The sequence below is a fragment of the Oncorhynchus keta genome, chromosome 32 (genome assembly GCF_023373465.1).
Source record: "Oncorhynchus keta strain PuntledgeMale-10-30-2019 chromosome 32, Oket_V2, whole genome shotgun sequence".
NCBI classification, from domain to species: domain Eukaryota; kingdom Metazoa; phylum Chordata; class Actinopteri; order Salmoniformes; family Salmonidae; genus Oncorhynchus; species Oncorhynchus keta.
The window spans coordinates 33183825-33206687 of NC_068452.1; the positions used below are offsets into that span (position 1 = coordinate 33183825).

A 22863-nucleotide genomic window follows, 5' to 3' on the forward strand; every position below is an offset into this window, starting at 1 on the left:
GGTAACAGTTGGGAAGAGACTGTATGTGTGTGTGGGGAGGGGTAACAGTGGGGAGAGACTGTATGTGTGTGTGGGGAGGGGTAACAGTGGGGAGAGACTGTATATGTGTGTGGGGAGGGGTAACAGTTGGGAAGAGACTGTATGTGTGTGGGGAGGGGTAACAGTTGGGAAGAGACTGTATGTGTGTGTGGGAGGGGTAACAGTGGGGAGAGACTGTATGTGTGTGTGTGGGGGGGGAGGGGTAACAGTGGGGAGAGACTGTATGTGTGTGTGGGGAGGGGTAACAGTGGGGAGAGACTGTATGTGTGTGTGTGTGGTGGGGAGGGGTAACAGTGAGGAGAGACTGTATGTGTGTGGGGGAGGGTAACAGTGGGGAGAGACTGTATATGTGTGTGTGGGGGAGGGGTAACAGTGGGGAGAGACTGTATGTGTGTCTGTGTGGGGAGGGGTAACAGTGAGGAGAGACTGTATGTGTGTGTGGGAGGGGTAACAGTGGGGAGAGACTGTATATGTGTGTGTGGGGAGGGGGTAACAGTGGGGAGAGACTGTATGTGTGTGTGGGGGAGGGGTAACAGTTGCGAGAGACTGTATATGTGTGTCGGGAGGGGTAACAGTTGGGAAGAGACTATGTGTGAGTGTGGGGAGGGGTAACAGTTGGGAAGAGACTGAATGTGTGTGTGGGGAGGGGTAACAGTTGGGAGAGACTGTATATGTGTGTGGGGAGGGGTAACAGTTGGGAAGAGACTGTATGTGTGTGTGTGTGGGGGAGGGGTAACAGTTGGGAGAGACTGTATATGTGTGTGGGGAGGGGTAACAGTTGGGAAGAGACTGTATGTGTGTGTGGGGAGGGGTAACAGTGGGGAGAGACTGTATGTGTGTGTGGGGAGGGGTAACAGTTGGGAAGAGACTGTATGTGTGTGTGGGAGGGGTAACAGTTGGGAAGAGACTGTATGTGTGTGTGGGGAGGGGTAACAGTGGGGAGACTGTATGTGTGTGGGGAGGGTAACAGTGGGAGACTGTATGTGTGTGTGGGGAGGGGTAACAGTTGGGGAGAGACTGTATGTGTGTGTGTGTGTGGTGGAGGGGTAACAGTGGGGAGAGACTATATGTGTGTGTGGGGAGGGGTAACAGTGGGGAGACTGTATGTGTGTGTGGGGAGGGGTAACAGTGGGGGAGAGATTCTATAAGTGTGTGTGGGGAGGGGTAACAGTGGGGAGAGACTGTATGTGTGTGTGGGGAGGGGTAACAGTGGGGAGAGACTGTATGTGTGTGTGGGGAGGGGGTAACAGTGGGGGAGAGACTGTATGTGTGTGTGTGTGTGTGGTGGAGGGGGTAACAGTTGGGAAGAGACTGTATGTGTGTGTGGGGAGAAGTAATAGTGGGGAGAGACTGTATGTGTGTGTGGGGAGGGGTAACAGTTGGGAAGAGACTGTATGTGTGTGTGGGGAGAAGTAATAGTGGGGAGAGACTGTATGTGTCTGTGTGTGGGGAGGGGTAACAGTTGGGAAGAGACTGTATGTGTGTGTGTGTGGGGAGGGGTAACAGTTGGGAAGAGACTGTATGTGTGTGTGGGGAGAAGTAATAGTGGGGAGAGACTATGTGTGTGTGTGTGGGGAGGGGTAACAGTTGGGAAAGACTGTATGTGTGTGGGGAGGGGTAACAGTTGGGAAGAGACTGTATGTGTGTGTGTGTGGGAGGGGTAACAGTTGGGAAGAGACTGTATGTGTGTGTGGGGAGGGGTAACAGTGGGGAGAGACTGTATGTGTGTGTGGGGAGGGGTAACAGTGGGGAGAGACTGTATGTGTGTGTGTGGGGAGGGGTAACAGTGGGGAGAGACTGTATGTGTGTGTGTGTGTGTGGTGGAGGGTAACAGTTGGGAAGAGACTGTATGTGTGTGTGGGGAGAAGTAATAGTGGGGAGAGACTGTATGTGTGTGTGGGGAGGGTAACAGTTGGGAAGAGACTGTATGTGTGTGTGGGAGAAGTAATAGTGGGGAGAGACTGTATGTGTCTGTGTGTGGGGAGGGGTAACAGTTGGGAAGAGACTGTATGTGTGTGTGTGTGGGGAGGGGTAACAGTTGGGAAGAGACTGTATGTGTGTGTGGGGAGAAGTAATAGTGGGGAGAGACTATGTGTGTGTGTGTGGGGAGGGGTAACAGTTGGGAAAGACTGTATGTGTGTGGGGAGGGGTAACAGTTGGGAAGAGACTGTATGTGTGTGTGTGTGGGGAGGGGTAACAGTTGGGAAGAGACTGTATGTGTGTGTGGGGGGGGGTAACAGTGGGGAGAGACTGTATGTGTGTGTGGGGAGGGGTAACAGTGGGGAGAGACTGTATATGTGTGTGGGGAGGGGTAACAGTTGGGAAGAGACTGTATGTGTGTGTGGGGAGGGGTAACAGTGGGGAGAGACTGTATGTGTGTGTGGGGAGGGGTAACAGTGGGGAGAGACTGTATGTGTGTGTGTGTGTGGGGAGGGGTAACAGTGAGGAGAGACTGTATGTGTGTGTGGGGAGGGGTAACAGTGGGGAGAGACTGTATGTGTGTGTGTGGGGAGGGGTAACAGTGGGGAGAGACTGTATGTGTGTGTGTGTGTGTGTGGTGGAGGGGTAACAGTTGGGAAGAGACTGTATGTGTGTGTGGGGAGAAGTAATAGTGGGGAGAGACTGTATGTGTGTGTGGGGAGGGGTAACAGTTGGGAAGAGACTGTATGTGTGTGTGGGGAGAAGTAATAGTGGGGAGAGACTGTATGTGTGTGTGTGTGGGAGGGGTAACAGTTGGGAAGAGACTGTATGTGTGTGTGGGGAGGGGTAACAGTTGGGAAGAGACTGTATGTGTGTGTGTGGGGGGAGGGGTAACAGTCGGGAAGAGACTGTATGTGTGTGTGGGGAGGGGGGTAACAGTGGGGAGAGACTGTATGTGTGTGTGGGGAGGGGTAACAGTTGGGAAGAGACTGTATGTGTGTGTGGGGAAGGGTAACAGTTGGGAAGAGACTGTATGTGTGTGTGGGGAGGGGTAACAGTGGGGAGACTGTATGTGTGTGTGGGGAGGGGTAACAGTTGGGGAGAGACTGTATGTGTGTGTGTGTGTGTGGTGGAGGGGTAACAGTGGGGAGAGACTATATGTGTGTGTGGGGAGGGGTAACAGTGGGGAGACTGTATGTGTGTGTGGGGAGGGGGGGTAACAGTGGGGGAGAGATTCTATAAGTGTGTGTGGGGAGGGTAACAGTGGGGAGAGACTGTATGTGTGTGTGTGGGGAGGGGTAACAGTGGGGAGAGACTGTATGTGTGTGTGTGTGTGTGTGTGTGGAGGGTAACAGTTGGGAAGAGACTGTATGTGTGTGTGGGAGAAGTAATAGTGGGGAGAGACTGTATGTGTGTGTGGGGAGGGGTAACAGTTGGGAAGAGACTGTATGTGTGTGTGGGAGAAGTAATAGTGGGGAGAGACTGTATGTGTGTGTGTGAGGGTAACAGTTGGGAGAGACTGTATGTGTGTGTGGGAGAAGTAATAGTGGGGAGAGACTGTATGTGTGTGTGTGGGGGAGGGGTAACAGTTGGGAGAGACTGTATATGTGTGTGGGGAGGGGTAACAGTTGGGAAGAGACTGTATGTGTGTGTGTGTGGGGAGGGGTAACAGTTGGGAGAGACTGTATATGTGTGTGGGGAGGGGTAACAGTTCGGGAGAGACTGTATGTGTGTGTGGGGAGGGGTAACAGTGGGGAGAGACTGTATGTGTGTGGGGAGGGGTAACAGTGGGGAGAGACTGTATGTGTGTGTGGGGAGGGGTAACAGTTGGGAAGAGACTGTATGTGTGTGTGGGGAGAAGTAATAGTGGGGAGAGACTGTATGTGTGTGTGTGTGGGGAGGGGTAACAGTTGGGAGAGACTGTATATGTGTGTGGGGAGGGGTAACAGTTGGGAAGAGACTGTATGTGTGTGTGTGTGGGGAGGGGTAACAGTTGGGAGAGACTGTATATGTGTGTGGGGAGGGGTAACAGTTGGGAAGAGACTGTATGTGTGTGTGGGGAGGGGTAACAGTGAGGAGAGACTGTATGTGTGTGTGGGGAGGGGTAACAGTTGGGAAGACACTGTATGTGTGTGTGGGGAGGGGTAACAGTGGGGAGAGACTGTATGTGTGTGTGGGGAGGGGTAACAGTTGGGAAGAGACTGTATGTGTGAGTGTGGGGAGGCGTAACAGTTGGGAAGAGACTGAATGTGTGTGTGGGGAGGGGTAACAGTTGGGAGAGACTGTATATGTGTGTGGGGAGGGGTAACAGTTGGGAAGAGACTGTATGTGTGTGTGGGAGGGGTAACAGTTGGGAAGAGACTGTATGTGTGTGTGTGTGGGAGGGGTAACAGTGGGGAGAGACTGTATGTGTGTGTGGGAGGGGTAACAGTTGGGAAGAGACTGTATGTGTGTGTGTGGGGGAGGGGTAACAGTTGGGAGAGACTGTATATGTGTGTGGGGAGGGGTAACAGTTGGGAAGAGACTGTATGTGTGTGTGGGGAGGGGTAACAGTGGGGAGAGACTGTATGTGTGTGTGTGGGGGAGGGGTAACAGTTGGGAAGAGACTGTATGTGTGTGTGGGGGGTGGGGAGGGGTAACAGTTGGGAGAGACTGTAAATGTGTGTGTGGGGGAGGGGTAACAGTTGGGAGAGACTGTATATGTGTGTGTGGGGAGGGGTAACAGTTGGGAGAGACTGTATATGTGTGTGTGGGGAGGGGTAACAGTTGGGAGAGACTGTATATGTGTGTGTGGGGAGGGGTAACAGTTGGGAGAGACTGTATGTGTGTGTGGGGAGGGGTAACAGTGGGGAGAGACTGTATGTGTGTGTGGGGAGGGGTAACAGTGGGGAGAGACTGTATGTGTGTGTGGGGAGGGGTAACAGTGGGGAGAGACTGTATGTGTGTGTGGGGAGGGGTAACAGTGGGGAGAGACTGTATGTGTGTGTGGGGAGGGGTAACAGTGGGGAGAGACTGTATGTGTGTGTGGGGAGGGGTAACAGTGGGGAGAGACTGTATGTGTGTGTGGGGAGGGATAACAGTGGGGAGAGACCGTATGTGTGTGTGGGGAGGGGTAACAGTGGGGAGAGACTGTATATGTGTGTGTGGGGAGGGGTAACAGTTGGGAAGAGACTGAATGTGTGTGTGTGTGGGGGGAGGGGTAACAGTGGGGGAGAGACTGTATGTGTGTGTGGGGAGAAGTAACAGTGGGGAGAGACTGTACGTGTGTGTGTGTGGGGAGGGGTAACCGTTGGGAGAGACTGTATATGTGTGTGTATGAGAAGGGGTAACAGTTGGGAGAGACTGTATATGTGTGTGTATGAGAAGGGTAACAGTGGGGAGAGACTGTATGTGTGTGTGGGGGTAACAGTTGGGAGAGACTGTATATGTGTGTGTATGAGAAGGGGTAACAGTGGGGGAGAGACTGTATGTGTGTGTGGGGAGGGGTAACAGTTGGGAAGAGACTGTATGTGTGTGTGGGGAGAAGTAACAGTGAGGAGAGACTGTATGTGTGTGTGGGAGGGGTAACATTTGGGAAGAGACTGTATGTGTGTGGGGGAGGGGTAACAGTGGGGAGAGACTGTATGTGTGTGTGGGGAGGGGTAACAGTTGGGAGAGACTGTATATGTGTGTGGGGAGGGGTAACAGTTGGGAAGAGACTGTATGTGTGTGTGTGTGTGGGGGAGGGGGTAACAGTGGGGAGAGACTGTATGTGTGTGTGGGGAGGGGTAAAAGTTGGGAAGAGACTGTATGTGTGTGTGGGGAGGGGTAACAGTGGGGAGAGACTGTATGTGTGTGTGTGAGGAGGGGTAACAGTGGGGGAGAGACTGTATGTGTGTGTGGGGAGAAGTAACAATGAGTGGGGAGAAACTGTACGTGTGTGTGTGGGGGAGGGGTAACAGTGGGGAGAGACTGTATGTGTGTGTGGGGGGAGGGGTAACAGTTGGGAGAGACTGTATGTGTGTGTGGTGGAGGGGTAACAGTTGGGAGAGACTGTATGTGTGTGTGGGGAGAGGTAACAGTTGGGAGAGACTGTATATGTGTGTGTGGTGGGGAGGGAACAGTTGGGAGAGACTGTATGTGTGTGTGGTGGAGGGGTAATAGTTGGGAGAGACTGTATGTGTGTGTGGGGAGGGGCAACAGTTGGGAGAGACTGTATGTGTGTGTGGTGGAGGGGTAACAGTTGGGAGAGACTGTATGTGTGTGTGTGTGGGGAGGGTAACAGTTGGGAGAGACTGTATATGTGTGTGTGGGGAGGGGTAACAGTTGGGAGAGACTGTATGTGTGTGTGGGGAGGGGTAACAGTTGGGAAGAGACTGTATGTGTGTGTGGGGAGAAGTAATAGTGGGGAGAGACTGTATGTGTGTGTGTGTGGGGAGGGGTAACAGTTGGGAGAGACTGTATGTGTGTGTGGGGAGAAGTAATAGTGGGGAGAGACTGTATGTGTGTGTGTGTGGGGAGGGGTAACAGTTGGGAGAGACTGTATATGTGTGTGGGGAGGGGTAACAGTTGGGAAGAGACTGTATGTGTGTGTGTGTGGGGAGGGGTAACAGTTGGGAGAGACTGTATATGTGTGTGGGGAGGGGTAACAGTTCGGGAGAGACTGTATGTGTGTGTGGGGAGGGGTAACAGTGGGGAGAGACTGTATGTGTGTGTGGGGAGGGGTAACAGTGGGGAGAGACTGTATGTGTGTGTGGGGAGGGGTAACAGTTGGGAAGAGACTGTATGTGTGTGTGGGAGAAGTAATAGTGGGGAGAGACTGTATGTGTGTGTGTGTGGGGAGGGTAACAGTTGGGAGAGACTGTATATGTGTGTGGGGAGGGGTAACAGTTGGGAAGAGACAGTATGTGTGTGTGTGTGGGGGAGGGGTAACAGTTGGGAGAGACTGTATATGTGTGTGGGGAGGGGTAACAGTTGGGAAGAGACTGTATGTGTGTGTGGGGAGGGGGTAACAGTGAGGAGAGACTGTATGTGTGTGTGGGGAGGGGTAACAGTTGGGAAGACACTGTATGTGTGTGTGGGGAGGGGTAACAGTGGGGAGAGACTGTATGTGTGTGTGGGGAGGGGTAACAGTTGGGAAGAGACTGTATGTGTGAGTGTGGGGAGGCGTAACAGTTGGGAAGAGACTGAATGTGTGTGTGGGGAGGGGTAACAGTTGGGAGAGACTGTATATGTGTGTGGGGAGGGGTAACAGTTGGGAAGAGACTGTATGTGTGTGTGGGGAGGGGTAACAGTTGGGAAGAGACTGTATGTGTGTGTGTGTGGGGGGGGGTAACAGTGGGGAGAGACTGTATGTGTGTGTGGGGAGGGGTAACAGTTGGGAAGAGACTGTATGTGTGTGTGTGTGGGGGGGGGTAACAGTTGGGAGAGACTGTATATGTGTGTGGGGAGGGGTAACAGTTGGGAAGAGACTGTATGTGTGTGTGGGGAGGGGTAACAGTGGGGAGAGACTGTATGTGTGTGTGTGGGGGGAGGGGTAACAGTTGGGAAGAGACTGTATGTGTGTGTGGGGTGGGGAGGGGTAACAGTTGGGAGAGACTGTAAATGTGTGTGTGGGGAGGGGTAACAGTTGGGAGAGACTGTATATGTGTGTGTGGGGAGGGGTAACAGTTGGGAGAGACTGTATATGTGTGTGTGGGGAGGGGTAACAGTTGGGAGAGACTGTATATGTGTGTGTGGGGAGGGGTAACAGTTGGGAGAGACTGTATGTGTGTGTGGGGAGGGGTAACAGTGGGGAGAGACTGTATGTGTGTGTGGGGAGGGGTAACAGTGGGGAGAGACTGTATGTGTGTGTGGGGAGGGGTAACAGTGGGGAGAGACTGTATGTGTGTGTGGGGAGGGGTAACAGTGGGGAGAGACTGTATGTGTGTGTGGGGAGGGGTAACAGTGGGGGAGAGACTGTATGTGTGTGGGGGAGGGGTAACAGTGGGGAGAGACTGTATGTGTGTGTGGGGAGGGATAACAGTGGGGAGAGACCGTATGTGTGTGTGGGGAGGGGTAACAGTGGGGAGAGACTGTATATGTGTGTGTGGGGAGGGGTAACAGTTGGGAAGAGACTGAATGTGTGTGTGTGTGGGGGGAGGGGTAACAGTGGGGGAGAGACTGTATGTGTGTGTGGGGAGAAGTAACAGTGGGGAGAGACTGTACGTGTGTGTGTGGGGGAGGGTAACAGTTGGGAGAGACTGTATATGTGTGTGTATGAGAAGGGGTAACAGTTGGGAGAGACTGTATATGTGTGTGTATGAGAAGGGGTAACAGTGGGGAGAGACTGTATGTGTGTGTGGGGGGTAACAGTTGGGAGAGACTGTATATGTGTGTGTATGAGAAGGGGTAACAGTGGGGAGAGACTGTATGTGTGTGTGGGGAGGGGTAACAGTTGGGAAGAGACTGTATGTGTGTGTGGGGAGAAGTAACAGTGAGGAGAGACTGTATGTGTGTGTGGGGAGGGGTAACATTTGGGAAGAGACTGTATGTGTGTGTGGGGAGGGGTAACAGTGGGGGAGAGACTGTATGTGTGTGTGGGGAGGGGTAACAGTTGGGAGAGACTGTATATGTGTGTGGGGAGGGGTAACAGTTGGGAAGAGACTGTATGTGTGTGTGTGTGTGTGGGGAGGGGTAACAGTGGGGGAGAGACTGTATGTGTGTGTGGGGAGGGGTAAAAGTTGGGAAGAGACTGTATGTGTGTGTGGGGAGGGGTAACAGTGGGGAGAGACTGTATGTGTGTGTGTGAGGAGGGGTAACAGTGGGGGAGAGACTGTATGTGTGTGTGGGGAGAAGTAACAATGAGTGGGGAGAAACTGTACGTGTGTGTGTGTGGGGGAGGGGTAACAGTGGGGAGAGACTGTATGTGTGTGTGGGGGGAGGGGTAACAGTTGGGAGAGACTGTATGTGTGTGTGGTGGAGGGGTAACAGTTGGGAGAGACTGTATGTGTGTGTGGGGAGAGGTAACAGTTGGGAGAGACTGTATATGTGTGTGTGGTGGGGAGGGGGAACAGTTGGGAGAGACTGTATGTGTGTGTGGTGGAGGGGTAATAGTTGGGAGAGACTGTATGTGTGTGTGGGGAGGGGTAACAGTTGGGAGAGACTGTATGTGTGTGTGGTGGAGGGGTAACAGTTGGGAGAGACTGTATGTGTGTGTGTGTGGGGAGGGGTAACAGTTGGGAGAGACTGTATATGTGTGTGTGGGGGAGGGGTAACAGTTGGGAGAGACTGTATATGTGTGTGGGGAGGGGTAACAGTTGGGAAGAGACTGTATGTGTGTGTGGGAGGGGTAACAGTGGGGAGAGACTGTATGTGTGTGTGTGTGGTGGGGAGGGGTAACAGTGGGGAGATACTGTATGTGTGTGTGGGGAGGGGTAACAGTTGGGAGAGACTGTATATGTGTGTGTGGGGAGGGGGAACAGTTGGGAAGAGACTGTATGTGTGTGTGGGGTGGGGAGGGGTAACAGTTGGGAGAGACTGTATATGTGTGTGTGGGGAGGGGTAACAGTTGGGAGAGACTGTATATGTGTGTGTGGGGAGGGGTAACAGTGGGGAGAGACTGTATATGTGTGTGGGGAGAAGTAACAGTGGGGAGAGACTGTATGTGTGTGTGTGTGTGGTGGAGGGGTAACAGTTGGGAGAGACTGTATATGTGTGTGTGGGGAGGGGTAACAGTTGGGAAGAGACTGTATGTGTGTGTGTGGGGAGGGGTAACAGTGGGGAGAGACTGTATGTGTGTGTGTGTGTGGTGGGGGAGGGGTAACAGTTGGGAGAGACTGTATATGTGTGTGGGGGAGGGGGTAACAGTGGGGAGAGACTGTATGTGTGTGTGTGTGTGTGGGGGAGGGTTAACAGTTTGGAGAGACTGTATATGTGTGTGAGGAGAAGTAACAGTTGGGAAGAGACTGTATGTGTGTGTGGGGAGGGGTAACAGTGGGGAGAGACTGTATGTGTGTGTGGGGAGGGGTAACAGTGGGGAGAGACTGTGTGTGTGTGTGTGTGTGTGTGTGTGTGTGTGTGTGTGTGTGTGTGTGTGTGTGTGTGTGTGTGTGTGTGTATGCAGGCACATGTGGAAGTTCATTCAAATGAAAGTAGATGTGGATATATAAGTGTTTGAAGTCACAGGTGCATATGCTATTGGATGCACAGCAAAGTGCACAATAGTGTAGGTGCATATGGATGGATGTATCTAAATGGCTACGTGCATGTTGGAATACATGGACAGGTGTATCTGTGTGGCAGATCATACGTGGTAGTTCTACCTATGCAGTGTTCCCCTGGCATCATGACATCATGACTGCCACTGTGTGATTGACTACGTGGTTTCAAATGGTTGTGTCTTCTGATGTGAGTACCAATCACATTCACCAGCTGCCTTGACTGTGCAGCAGTCCATCACCATCCCTGCATGGGTACAACAGCCTTCAGTAGACTAATGCATGCCAATGGATGTGGGTGGGTGTGTAAATAACACCTCGCTGATGCCTTGTACTGAACACCACTTCCAGTGGGACTGCCTACACAAATTGCCATCTCAAGCCAATCCTACCTTCGTGTCCTTCACTGAACTACATCTAGAAAAGGTCCCACTTTCTCTCTCCGTCCCTTTTTCCATCTGAGAATGTGTGCTATATGTACTGCTATCAGAGAGTATTCTGCTGCCAAAATGTCAATGTTACCCAACTCTCCCTTATGTCTTCCTTTATCTCCCTGTCATCTTGTTCTGTCATTTATCTTCTCTCTGCACGGTATTTGCCTGTGTATCTTCCTCTACAGTCACAGTATTGATGTGACTCTCCGTCAACCCACGTGACCAATGAATTAGACACATTTACATCAACGCTGTAACTTGAATAAACAACCCGCAACCGCAACTCCCTCTAACCCTCTCCATTCTTTCCTGAGACAATCCCTGCTCTCGTCTGCTTGCCTTGCAATATTCCCCCATGCACCTCTCTCTGTCTCCCTCGGATGCAGAAAAAGCACTTCACTTACTGTTCTTCTTCTGTTGCACTTGATTCACAGATCCCTCCTTTGGAAATGGAGAGAGTGACAGAAGTGGTGGAGGGAGGGAGGGAGGATCCACACACAGAAATAAGGAGAGAGGAGGCAGCGCAAAATAAAAATTAAAAAAGGAATGGGAGAAGTGGAAAAATCACCGCTGATAGTGAGGCCTTTGAAAATCACATTTTACGTGGTGTCCGGTGTCTGTGTGTGCTGTGGGGCGATGCATATTCTCCATGTCGGTCTTCTAGCGCCAGGCAGCACAACCCAGTAGTAACACTTCTATTTCCTCAGTCCTGAAAATGTCCCTCTCCCTCTCTCTCTTACCCTCTGGCACGTTCAAACAGCCCAATCTCTCTCTCACTTTCATCTGGTTGGTTTATTTCCCTCTATCCCCCCTCCCATACCTGTGTCTCTCGCTTTCTAGCGCTCTCGCCCCTCCCCCTCATCCTCTCCTCCCAGTCTCCCTCTCTCGCCTACACCAGCACCCAGATACAGGGCACACCCCTCCCTCTCTTTCTCTCTGTCTCTCTCTTCCCTCATCTCCCATTCTCGCTCTCTCTCCCTCTCTTTGATGTTTTGAAGAGTTCTTCACTCTTAGCTGGGAATAAATTGAAAGATCAACAGAACTGAAGACACTACAGAACACAGACAGTGGGAACCACCCAATACCACAGACTTCACAGGGAAACAGACCCAAACTATCAAATTAACACGTCACACAATATCAATAACACAAATACAATGATTTCCATACACAGAGACAGTGGGGGAGAGACTGTATGTGTGTGTGTGTGGGGAGGGAGGGAGGGGTAACAGTGGGGAGAGACTGTATGTGTGTGTGGGGAGGGGTAACAGCGGGGAGAGACTGTATGTGTGTGTGTGTGGGGAGGGAGGGAGGGGTAACAGTGGGGAGAGACTGTATGTGTGTGTGGGGAGGGGTAACAGCGGGGAGAGACTGTATGTGTGTGTGTGTGGGGGAGGGAGGGAGGGGTAACAGTGGGGAGAGACTGTATGTGTGTGTGGGGAGGGGTAACAGCGGGGAGAGACTGTATGTGTGTGTGGGGAGGGGTAACAGCGGGGAGAGACTGTATGTGTGTGTGGGGAGGGGTAACAGCGGGGAGAGACTGTATGTGTGTGTGTGTGGGGAGGGAGGGAGGGGTAACAGTGGGGAGAGACTGTATGTGTGTGTGGGGAGGGGTAACAGCGGGGAGAGACTGTATGTGTGTGTGGGGAGGGGTAACAGCGGGGAGAGACTGTATGTGTGTGTGTGTGTGGGGAGGGAGGGAGGGGTAACAGTGGGGGAGAGACTGTATATGTGTGTGTGTGGGGAGGGAGGGAGGGGTAACAGTGGGGGAGAGACTGTATATGTGTGTGTGGGGAGGGGTAACAGTGGGGGAGGGACTGTATATGTGTGTGTGGGGAGGGGTAACAGTGGGGAGAGGCTGTATATGTCTGTGTGGGGAGGGGTAACACTGGGGAGAGGCTGTATGTGTGTGTGGGGAGGGGTAACAGTGGGGAGAGGCTGTATGTGTGTGTGGGGAGGGGTAACAGTGGGGGAGAGACTCTATATGTGTGTGTGGGGAGGGGTAACAGTGGGGAATGGCTGTATGTGTGTGTGGGGAGGGGTAACAGTTGGGGAGAGACTGTATATGTCTGTGTGGGGAGGGGTAACAGTGGGTGGAGAGACTGTATGTGTGTGTGGGGAGAAGTAACAGTGGGTGGAGAGAGAGCCTTCCAACTGACTAACTGAAATGAATAGCAATTAGAAATCCCTTCCATTACGCCAATCAGGGTGAGTGAGGCATGTCAAAGCTGCTAGGAGGACTCTGATAGCAGACACGCCCCTTTCATGGCTCAAACACACTACCCTCAGAGGGAATCAGTCAGCATGGTGGTCTGTGGATGTGTTCAGAAATATACATGGAGATGAAGTCCTAACACTCTAACATTAATATGAGTTGTGTGTGTTGGCTTGGTTAGTATCTGGATTAGAGGTCGACCGATTAATCGGAATGGCTGATTAATTAGGGCAGATTTCAAGTTTTCATAACAATCGGAAATCTGTATTTTTGGGCGCCGATTTGACGATTTTTAGTTGTTGATTTTTGTTGTGTTTTTTTTGTGTACCTTTATTTAACTAAGGCAAGTCAGTTAAGAACACATTCTTATTTACAATGACTGCATCTACTCTGCATCAAAATGTTTGCCCTTCACTCTAGCGAGTTACCTCATACAATATCAAGCACAATGTAAATGTGATCCATCATCATTGTCACTAAATTGAGAGTGCATTGATTTGTGTGTGTACGCACTGCCGTTGAATAATTTGCTTTCCCCCTGCGTGATTGGGTGAGTCTGTGTGTTTACACAGGCAGACCAATTCTGATCTTTTTTCCACTAATTGGTCAATCCCATCAGATCTTTTCACATTTGATATTTTTCAGAGCTGATCAGATTGGTCAAAAGACCAGAATTAGGCTGCCTGTCCAAACGCAGCCCCTGTCAGTGTCTATCTGTGAGAGTCTGTGTGTGGTTAGCTGAATTTAGTATACAATTTACATTTACATTTACATTTAAGTCATTTAGCAGACGCTCTTATCCAGAGCGACTTACAAATTGGTGCATACACCTTATGGCGTCCAGTGGAACAGCCACTTGCATCTAAATCTTTTTTTTTTTTTGGGGGGGGGTGAGAAGGATTACTTACCCTTACTTACCCTATCCTACAATGAGTAGGTTTGCAAAGGATCGGAAACTTTCTGGGAAATTTCCATGGGAAGTCAAGCCTGGGAATTTTGCTTAAATTCATCAAAAACGTTAGCTTATAACAGTGAACCTTTTTTGTAGGATATACATAAGGCAATTCTAGGTCTTGTGGCATATTTTGGTCAAACTATCCCCAGTTCAATGGAGTTGCAACCCTCTGCATGCACAGTGCATTCTTCCATCACATGATTCTCAAGATCTTGCACACTTATGAGATGCTATTGAGCCCACACTACTACACTGTCTGAGCCAAGGACTACATGTTTTCTGGTAAGTTTTGATGATAATACTGGGTGGGGTGAATATATTTTACATGACATTCATGATTTTTTGTAAACTAGTAAATAGTAGCCTAAAGCAAAGTGTGTTTAAATCATTTCTAACTTGATAAAAATTTTTACTAGTTAGTTTTTGCTACCGTGTGGGTTTTAGCTTGCTTAAGCCTGCTAACTGAGGAGTGTTAATTCACCTGTTTCCATACATGTTTCATTTTAAATAATTTATCTTACAAAGGAGTTGTTTAATCTAACTTCTTAACTATTTATCTGTACATGGATTTTTTAAATCTTTTTTTTCTTTTTCAAATCTTTAAAGGAAAATGCCACGGGCATTATCTGATGTGTGGAGACATTTCACTGCAGGAAAAGATGTGTACATTTGCAAATAATGTGCCAAATCATATGTAAAGAATCCAACAAAGATGCAGAATCATCTGGCCAAGTGCATAAAGTTCACTTACAGCACCACTTACAACAAGCAACCTCTGACAAAATTCCCTCTACTTCTATTCAAGGTGAAAATGATGAATCAGACACCTTATCGATAGCAACAGCTATCGAAGGAACGTAAAGGAGAATGCTGATGAATGTCAGCTCGAGCTATGTATGCAACTGGTTCACCTCTGATGCTCACAGGCAATGTGTATTGGAAGAGATTTCTGAATGTTCTTTGCCCAGCATACACCCCTCTAACCAGACATACTTTATCTACTCATTTGCTGGATGCAGAGTTCAAGGGAAGGTCAAGCAAATCATAGAGAAAGCAGACTGTATTGCAAACATCTCTGATGGTTGGTTGAATGTTCGTGGGCAATAAATAATTAACTACATCATCTCAACCACTCAACCAGTATTCTACAAGAGCACAGGCACAAGGGACAACAGACACACCAGTCTCTACATTGCAGATGAGCTGAACGCAGTCATCAATGACCTTGGACCACAGAAGGTATTTGCACTGGTGACAGACAATTCTGCGAACATGAAGGCTGCTTGGTCTAAAGTGGAGGAGTCCTACCCTCACATCACACCCATTGGCTGTGCTGCTCATGCATTGAATCTGCTCTTCAAGGACATCATGGTCCTGAAAACAATATTACAAGAGAGCCAAGGAAATGGTTAGGTATGTGAAGGGTCATCAACTTATAGCAGCAATCTACCTCACCAAGCAAAGTGAGAAGAATAAGAGCACCACATTGAAGCTGCCCAGCAACACCCATTGTGGTGGTGTTGTCATCATGTTTGTCTCCTGGAGGGGAAGGAGTCTCTCCAAAAAAATGGCCATATCGCAGTCTGCCAATATGAACAGCCCCATCAAGAGAATCCTCCTGGATGATGTATTTTGGGAGAGAATGGTAAGCAGCCTGAAACTCCTAAAACCTATAGCCGTAGCACGGATTGAGGGAGACAATTCCACCATGTCTGATGTTCAGACTCTGCTTGCAGATGTGAGAGAACAAATCCGTACTGCCCTGCCTATGGCCTACAAGGCCATCACTACTTTGTCTCGCCACCTTGGCCTGGATGAGGGCAAGGTTCAACGATGTCGCTCTTGCTACGGGTGATTCCCTGATCCACCTCTACACAGACAACACCATTCTGTATACATCTGGCCCTTCTATGGACACTGTGTTAACTAACCTCCAAATGAGCTTCAATGCCATACAACACTCCTTGTGTGGCCTCCAACTGCTCTTAAACTCTAGCAAAACCAAATGCATGCTTTTCAACCTTTCGCTGCCCGCACCCGCCCGCCCACCCGACTAGCATCACTACTCTGGACGGTTCTGACCTAGAATACGTGGACAACTATAAATACCTAGGTGTCTGGCTAGACTGTAAACTCTCCTTCCAGACTCACATCAAACATCTCCAATCCAAAATTAAATCTAGAATTGGCTTTCTATTTCGCAACAAAGCCTCCTTCACTCACACCACCAAACTTACCGTAGTAAAACTGACTATCCTACTGATCCTCGACTTTGGCGATGTCATCTACAAAATAGCTTCCAATACTCAACTCAGCAAATTGGATGTAGTCTATCATAGTGCCATCCGTTTTGTTACCAAACCACCCACCACTGCGACTTGTATGCTCTAGTCGGCTGGCCCTCGCTACATATTCGTCGCCAGACCCACTGGCTCCAGGTCATCTATAAGTCTATGCTAGGTAAAGCGCCTTATCTCAGCTCACTGGTCACGATAACAACACATGTGCTCCAGCAGGTATATCTCACTGGTCATCCCCAAAGCCAACACCTCCTTTGGCCGTCTTTCCTTCCAGTTCTCTGCTGCCAGTTACTGGAACGAATTGCAAAAATCGCTGAAGCTGGAGACTTACATTTCCCTCACTAACTTTAAACATCAGCTATCTGAGCAGCTAACCTATCGCTGCAGCTGTACATAGTCCATCTGTAAATAGCCCACCCAATCTACCTACCTCATCCCCATATTGTTTTTATTTACTTTGCTGCTCTTTTGCACACCAGTATCACTACTTACACCACCATCTGCTCATCATCATCTGCTCATCTATCACTCCAGTGTTAATCTGCTAAATTGTAATTACTTTGCTACTATGGCCTATTTATTGCCTTACCTCCTCATGCTATTTTCACACACTGTTTATAGACTTTCTTTTTTATATTGTGTTATTGACTGTACGCTTGTTTATTCCATGTGTAACTCTGTGTTGTTGTTTCTGTCGCACTGCTTCACTTTATCTTGGCTAGGTTGCAGTTGTAAATGAGAACTTGTTCTCAACTAGCTTACCTGGTTAAATAAAGTTGATAAATAAAGAGATGCAATATAGCAGTCGTACCAACAATCAATCAAATCTATTTATAAAGCCCGTCTTACATCAGCTGATGTCACAAAGTGCTGTACAGAAACCCAGCCTAAAACCCCAAGGTGTAGAAGCACGGTGGCTAGGAGAAACTCCCTAGAAAGGCCAGAACCTAGGAGGAAACCTAGAGAGGAGCCAGGCTATGAGGGCTGGCCAGTCCTCTTCTGGCTGTGCCGGGTGGAGATTATAATAGAACATGGACAAGATGTTCAAATGTTCATAGATGACCAGCATGGTCAAATAATAATAATCACAGTGGTTGTCCAGGGTGCAACAGGTCAGCACCGCAGGGGTAAATGTCAGTTGGCTTTTCATAGCCGATCATTAAGAGTATCTCTACCGCTCCTGCTGTCTCTAGAGAGTTGAAAACAGCAGGTCTGGGACAGGTAGCACGTCCGGTGAACAGGTCAGGGTTCCATAGCCGCAGGCAGAACAGTTGAAACATATCTCATCAGCCACCTGGTGGAAGGAACTTGGTGGATCTGAGGCTCTTATCCCGGTTGCCTCCATCATCCTCCAAATCCCACCAACATCAGCCGCCTCAGAGCACAACTGGACCTTGTTTGGGAACACATACCAAAGCACGCAACAGGTTGACCAATACAAGGGTTGAAAGATTGGTGGCCATATGAGCTATTGAACCTGACAACGAGCCATCCTCAAACAGGTTGGAAAGTGACAGTAAAGATGAGGCCTCAGAGTCTGATGTTCAAGAGGTGGACATGGAGGAGGTCCAGGGAGAAGACATGGAAGCATGAGAGGAAGACAACCAAAGCTTTAGTTTCTTGACTATCATTTTACAGATGTATGTTGAAAAAGCTTTTGGGAGCTGCGATGGATCATTGGGGATCATTCAATATTCACTTTCTTTTGTTGTTCAGTGAAATCTTCCCATGTGATGAGTCAACTAATTTAACTAATTTAATTAAACTAAATTGTTTTTTAAAATTCTATTGGAAGGATTTAATCATTTGCAATTATGGCTACTTATGATAAAGTAAAAGCTTAATGTTTCTGTCTCCATATGATATGGTAAATATATCCAATGTAAAAAACATCTACATTTAAATGGTACTGATATTAATTTGCATATATTTACATTAATTCCCATATATTCCCATTAATTCCCACGGAAAGTTTCCACCTCTGAATATTCCCCAAAATGTGCAACCCTAACAGTTTAAAGACTATGAGTTTAAAGTACAGACTGTAAGTTTTAATATGAGGGTATTTTCATCATTTTTGTTTAGAAATTACGACACTTTTTTTTTTTACATAGTCCCCCCACTTTAGGGGACCAAACGTATTGGGACAAATTCACTTATATGTGTATTAAAGTAGTCAAAAGTTAAGTATTTGATATTCATAGCACGCAATGATTAAATCAAGCTTGTGACGCTACAAACTTGTTGGATACATTTGCTGTTTGTTTGGGTTGTTTCTGATTATTTTGTGCCCAAAAGGACTCATTTTTGAGTCACTTTTATTGTAAATAAGAATAGAATATGTTTCTAAACACTCCTACATTAATGTGGATGCTACCATGGTTATGGATAGCCCTGAATGAATCGTGAATAATTATGAGTGAGAAAGTTACAGACACACAAATATCCTACCCCAACTAATTAGCATTTTTGTGGGAGAGGTATGATATTTATGCCACTGTAACTTATATATTGGACCAAATACTACACTTTTGACTACTTTAATACACATAAGTGACTTTGTCCTAATACTTTTGGTCCTCTAAAATGGGGGGACTATTTACAAAAAGTGTTGTAATTTCTTAACGGTTCACCCGATATGCATGAAAATACCCTAAAATTAAAGCTGACAGTCTGCACTTCAACATCATAGTCATTGCATCATTTCGACTCCAAAGTGCTGGAGTACAGAGCCAAACAACAAAATAATTGTCAGTGTTCCAAAACGTTTGGAGCTACCGTTATATCAATTAACTCAATCTAACAAAATAGTTGAAACACCAAGCTCTAAGAGCAAAGAGTCTGACATTAAACTACTAACAGGAACTGTCAGAAAGAAAGATGTTCATAACGATAAAAGCCATATCCCTGGCCGTGGAGCTGACATATTTATTCAGTCCTCTCTCTCTCCTCCACATTTGTCCAAGCCATAATTTACACTAATGTACTGACACCACCAGCACTGGACACTCATTTGGAGCTTCAGCCTCCTGTCACCTGGGAAATAATGTCCTGCTACACCTACCTCCTTCTAAGACCTCTCTAAGTCCTCTGCTTTCTCTCTCCATCTCTGCCCTGCTCTCAAAATCCAGCTCTTTTCTCTGTCTGCTCTTCTCTCCTCCATCTCTCTTTTCTCTCTCTCTCTCCTCTCCAGCTGAGCTCATTTTTTCAGGGTTACAAATGGGGGTGTTCTCTCTCTGTCTCTCCGCTCCACTGGCAGAGTGACTGAGCTGTACTCCTACTGTACTGTCTACCGCTGGTCTCCTCTAGACTCCAACACCAAGTCCACTCAGTCCATCTCAGCCATCTCTAAGACTACACCACTACACTACACATGGCTACAGCTACTCTCTGCCCCTCTGACAGCCTGTAATCACCAGAGGTTGTTAAACATGCGGGCAGAGGAGCTCATGCTGCTACATACACTATATACACAAAAGTATGCCGACCCCCCTTCAAATTACTGGATTTGGCTATTTCAGCCACACCAGTTGTCGAAAATAGAGCACACAGCCATGCAATCTCCATAAACAAACATTGACAGATGAATGGCCTTGCTGAAGAGCTCAGTGACTTTCAATGTGGCACCGTCATAGGATGCCACCTTTCCAACAAGTCAGAGCTGCCCCATAAGTGCTGTTATTGTGAAGTGGCAACGTCTAGGAACAAAATGGCTCAGGTGCAAAGTGGTAGGCCACACAAGCCTAAGCGCGATGTGCTTAAAAATCGTCTGTTCTCAGTTGCAACACTCACTACCAAGTTCCAAACTGCCTCTGGAAGCAACATCAGCACAACAACTGTTTGTCGGGAGCTTCATGAAATCGGTTTCCATGGCCAAGCAGCAGCACACAAGCCTAAGATCACCATGTGCAAATGCCAAGAGTTGGCTGGAGTGGCATAAAGCTCACCGCCATTGGACTCTGGAGCAGTGGAAATGCATTCTCTGGAGTGATGATTCACGCCTCACTATCTGGCAGTCCGATGGACGAAGCTGAGTTTAGCGGATGCCAGGAGAACGCAACCTGTCCCAATGCACAGTGCCAACTGTAAATGAGGAATAATGGTCTGGGGCTGTTTCTCATGGTTCGTGCTAGGCCCCTTAGTTCCAGTAAAGGGAAATGTTAACGCTACAGCCTACAATGACATTCTAGATGATTCTATGCTTCCAACTTTGTGGCAACAGTTTGGGGAAGGCCCTTTCCTGTTTCAGCATGAAGCGAGGTCCATACAGAAATGGTTTGTCGAGATCAGTGTGGAAGAACTTGACTGGCCTGCACAGAGCCCTGACCTCAACTCCATCAAACACCTATGGGATGAATTGAAACGCCAACATCAGTGTCCGACCTCACTAATGCTCATGGCTGAACGGAAGCAAGTCCCCGCAGCAAAGTTCCAACGTCTAGTGGAAAGTGTTCCCAGAAGAGTGGGGGCTGTCATAGCAGCAAAGGGGGGACCAACTCCATATTAATGCCCATGATTTTGGAATGAGATGTTCGACGAGCAGGTGTCCACATACTTATGGTCATGTAGTGTATATTTAAGAGTTCAGTGGAATTGTGACGTACAGAAGAATAGGTATATCACTGTTGTTAAAGATGGCCAGTTTCAGTTCCCTGAGCCAGTAAAGGAATCCTTCACAGTGTGAGGCTATTTTACACATATATGCACTAGGCGGTGTGTAGGTGAAGCTGATGGTGCATGGTGTGGATTAGTACCATTTACTAGCATTGATATCACTGATTTGATGTACATGTAGGTGTCAGCAGGTACTAGCATTGATATCACTGAGTTGATGTACATGTAGGTGTCAGCAGGTGTTAGCATTGAATGCTAAGGGCTGTAGGATCATTCAGTGGTTGGTGAAACACCTCAAAGGATCCAGTCTCTTAGCACACTCAGATCGTCTCTCCCTCTCTCTCTGCTTCTCTGCTCTGCTCTGCTTGTCCTCATTATGGAAAAGCTGTTCCACTTGGCATCACATTTAACCCCTCACTTTCCACTGAGACAAGCAAAGTGGGTCACAGGATCTGAAGCACTAAACATGCCAATGGGAAGTACATGCTGCTAGAAACAAGACTGAAAACTGAGTGATGGAGAAGACGGGAAACCGACAGGAAGAGGCTTAGTGACAAGATGTAAATGACAGTCATATACTGTATGGATAGAGAGAAAGACAGACTGGAGAGGGACACACATCCAGTCAAGAAAGGAATATGAAAGTTTGTGTAAATATGTTGAGTAAATAAGGAAGTAGTTGCCTGAAGGAAGCTTTCAATCAAACCAGCATATTGTTTTTCCACCCTAAACATATACACTGTTAGAAGTTTGGTATTTTCATAAACTACAGTATAACAAAATGGCTGAATGAACAAATAAGTCAAAATAGAGTTTGCAGCATTTTCTGTGGACTACAATGATGGTTGCAACCAAACAAATTCAGTCAAATAATATAATTACTGTATTTAATTAAGCAAAATGATTAACTAGCTAGGCACTGTAAGCTAACATTACAAGTTCAACATAGCATGCTTCAGACGATCCACAAATCTATAAATGAATCATGGTTCATAATACAGTTTAATGCGAGACGACACAAGGGTGTTTGTTGAACCAATAAATACGTCATACCACTAATAAATTGTGAAGACACATCCAAAGATTAATTCAAAAAAAGAATGCATTTTTCTTTAATGATTTACATTTTACAATTCTACAGCAGACCATTAGAATGTTTACCTCTTCAGAAGGCTGATGATATATCACCATCTGACTCAACTCTAAATCTTGGTCCAGGGGAAACGTTGGGGAACCATAAATGAAATGTTAGATTTTTTTTTATTAAAGTAAATAAACAATATGTTCTATCATGTAATATAAACAAACCTTTCTTATCTGGAACAATCAATATTATATGTAAAATATTAAATTACAATAAAGCACCATTTTCAATAATAATAATAATAATAATAATAATACAGACAGACATGACTGCTTCATGGTTTTACATAAGATGATGTAGTACCTCTGTTGGATTGCTACTGGAACGATGTCTAGATGACGAAAGTGGAATGCTCAAATGACATTACAAATATGTAAGAGCAACGTCCATTTCAAAAATGTGAATCTCATTCATGGATGTAAAAATAATACATGCAACCACGTGGCTGACTACACATTTCTCAGATAACATTTCATTGCGATCACCATCTACACAACTAGCCTAACCAGTGTGATCCAATTAAGTAATGAGCGAGACAAGACTAAAAGCAAGATTATCAAGTAACAAGTCACTGTCCTTGTTCTAACTCACAACAGATTGCTTTGAAGTTGCTTCATAATAATGTCATAAGCACCAAGTATTCTCAGTGTGGATACAAAGGTGAAAGAAGGAAGGGAGGGAACACAAAATGTACCCACTTAGTCCAAGTTGCCAAACTAATACAGTATCATCTACCCCTTGACCTACACAAGACCAAAGATAAAACCTCATTCTGCAGAAAACATTGCAGTCAGTCTCCCACCCACCCGGTCTCCCTCCCTCGCATACTGTGGGTGCTCTGGACAGCGTCTGCAGAGCTGCAGTTCATATCATGCACGCCACCCCTCAGTGGAGTTGTCCTGGAATTTACAGGCCTGGAAGTCATTCTACAGTACACACACTGTTGATGCACTGTGCATTTCTTAATGCACCATTGACTGCTAATCTTCACTCAAATTGGCAAGGCAGTGCACAAACATACCATGTACAGAAAAGCATGGTACCTAAAATTCCTCCACACTCCCA

The 22863-nt window shown here is 47.6% G+C and overlaps 1 protein-coding gene across 1 annotated transcript in view; it reads right to left on the reverse strand.

Annotated features, from left to right (window-relative positions):
* LOC118380119 (SH3 and multiple ankyrin repeat domains protein 1-like) overlaps positions 1 to 11335 on the reverse strand; it is a 136541-nt gene extending 125206 nt beyond the window's left edge. Inside the window, exon 1 of the mRNA XM_052491460.1 lies at positions 10975 to 11335. The gene's annotated coding sequence lies outside the window, so the exon portion shown is untranslated. The remainder of the gene's footprint in view (positions 1 to 10974) is intronic.
* Positions 11336 to 22863: the final 11528 nt, after the last annotated feature.